The sequence below is a fragment of the Arachis stenosperma genome, chromosome 4 (assembly GCF_014773155.1).
Source record: "Arachis stenosperma cultivar V10309 chromosome 4, arast.V10309.gnm1.PFL2, whole genome shotgun sequence".
Taxonomy (NCBI): Eukaryota; Viridiplantae; Streptophyta; class Magnoliopsida; order Fabales; family Fabaceae; genus Arachis; species Arachis stenosperma.
Window position 1 is genome coordinate 42,934,128 of NC_080380.1, and position 2,542 is coordinate 42,936,669.

At 36.1% G+C, this 2,542-nt stretch overlaps 1 non-coding gene across 1 annotated transcript; it reads right to left on the reverse strand.

Annotated features, from left to right (window-relative positions):
* Window positions 1-2,214: 2,214 nt before the first annotated feature.
* On the reverse strand, window positions 2,215-2,322 carry LOC130977384 (small nucleolar RNA R71). Its single transcript, XR_009085076.1, has one exon. It is a non-coding gene; the product is annotated as a small nucleolar RNA R71 (small nucleolar RNA).
* Between the last annotated feature and the right edge of the window lie 220 nt (window positions 2,323-2,542).

Genomic DNA, 2,542 nt, shown 5'->3' on the forward strand with positions numbered 1-2,542 from the left:
GATCCGGCAACAACACCAAGTTTTTGGCGCCGTTGCCGGGGATTGTTCTTGTGTATGGACAACTGACGGTTCATCTTGTTGCTTAGATTAGGTATTTATTTTTTTCGAAATTCTTGAAGATGAATTCTAGAGTTTCATGATGATTTGTTGAAATCTGGCTGGCTGTAAAGCCATGTCTAATTTCATTGGACCGAGGTTTCAACTTATCATCACAGAAGCTTGTTGATCTTGCTTTTGGAGCAGTGATCTGCTAAGGCTTGGCTGGCCTCTGGCCATGTCTAGTGTTTTGGACCGAAGCTTTCTTTGAAAGCTTGGCTGGCTGTGAAGCCATGTCTAATTCCTGGACCGGAGTCTTAGACTAGCATTGCACTGATCCCTGGAATTCTCATTAAGAATTTTGATATCTTTTTCCACTTAATTTTCGAAAATCACAAAAAAAAAATTTATAAAAATCATAAAAAAACCAAAAAGATTTTATGTTTCTTGCTTGAGTCTAGTGTCTCATCTTAAGTTTGGTGTCAATTTCATGCATTCATTCATGTGTCTTAAGGATCTTCAAGTAATTTTTGATGATTTCTTACTCTGATCTTTGAATTCTTTTGACTTGAGTGTTTATGTGTCTCATATAGTGTCAGTAGTATACAAACTGCTAAGTTTGGTGTCTTGCATGCATTGTTATTTGATTCTTTCTGCATTTTGATTATTAAAAAAATCCAAAAATATTTTTAATTTGTGTCTTTTCAAGTCAATAACACAAAGAATTGAAGATTCAGAACATACTGCAGAGGAATTATACAGAAAAAGCTGAGCATTCGAAAATGCCCAGTGAAGAAGGCAGACTGGCGTTTAAACGCCAGCCAGGGTACCTGGTTGGGCGTTTAACGCCCAAAAAGGGTGCATTTTGGGCGTTAAACGCCAGAATGGATACCATTCTGGGCGTTTAACGCCAGGATGGTGCTAGGGGGAAGATTTTGTTTTCAAATCAAATTTTTTTTTTCAAGTTTTCAAAGTTTTTCAAAATCAAATCTTTTACAAATCATATCTTTTCAATCAAATGTTTTCAAAATTAATTTCTTTCCTTTTTCAAAGATACTTACTAACAATTAATGATTTGATTGAAACATCACAAGATTGTTACCTTTTCTGTTGAGGAAGGTTTTATGTTTGAATCATATCTTTTCTTGTTAGGCAAGTCATTAATTTTTAAAATCATATCTTTTAAAATTGTTTTCAAAATCAAATTTTTTTTAAAAATGTTTTTTAAATCATATCTTCTCAATCACATCTTTTTAAAACCAATCATATCATCTTAATCACATCTTTTTCAAAATAATTTTCAATCAAATCTTTTTGATTTCTAATTTAAAAATCTTTTCCAAAAAATCACTTGATTTCTTTTTCACTTTGAATTTTCGAAAATTATCAATCAAATTTTCAAAATGTTTTCAAAATCTTTTTAATTGAATTTTCGAAAATTCTCTTCCCTCCTTCTCACATCCTTCTATTTATGGAGTACCACTCCTTCTCAATGCACAATTCGAACCTTATCTAAGTAAAGTTCGAATTCTTCTTCTCCTTCTTCTTTCTATTTCTCTTTTCCTCTGACACCTCAAGGAATCTCTATACTGTGACATAGAGGATTCCACATTTTCTTGTTCTCTTCTCTTTCATATGAGCAGGAGCAGAGACAAAGGCATTCTTGTTGAAGCTGACCCTGAACCCGAAAGGACCTTGAAGAGAAAGCTAAGAGAAGCCAAAGCACAACTCTCTTTAGAGGACCTGACCGAATTCTTCAAAGAAGAAGAAGACATGGCAGCCGAAAACAACAATAATGCAAACAATGCAAGGAAGGTGCTGGGTGACTTTACTGCACCTACTCCTGATTTTTATGGGAGAAGCATCTCTATCCCTGCCATTGGAGCAAACAACTTTGAGCTTAAGCCTCAATTAGTTTCTCTAATGCAACAGAATTGCAAGTTCCATGGACTTCCAATGGAAGATCCTCATCAGTTTTTAGCTGAGTTCTTGCAAATCTGTGACACAGTCAAGACTAATGGGGTTGACCCTGAGGTCTACAGACTGATGCTATTCCCTTTTGCTGTAAGAGACAGAGCTAGAATATGGTTGGACTCTCAACCTAAAGAAAGCCTGGACTCTTGGGAAAAGCTAGTCAATGCCTTCTTGGCAAAGTTCTTTCCACCACAAAGATGGAGTAAGCTTAGAGTGGAAGTCCAAACCTTCAGACAGAAGGATGGAGAATCCCTCTATGAAGCTTGGGAAAGATACAAACAATTGATCAGAAGATGTCCTTCTGACATGCTTTCTGAATGGAGCATCATAGGTATTTTCTATGATGGTCTCTCTGAACTATCCAAGATGTCCTTGGATAGCTCTGCTGGAGGATCTCTTCATCTGAAGAAGACGCCTACAGAGGCTCAAGAGCTCATTGAAATGGTTGCAAATAACCAATTCATGTATACTTCTGAAAGGAATCCTGTGAACAATGGGACTAGTCAGAAGAAAGGAGTTCTTGAGATTGACA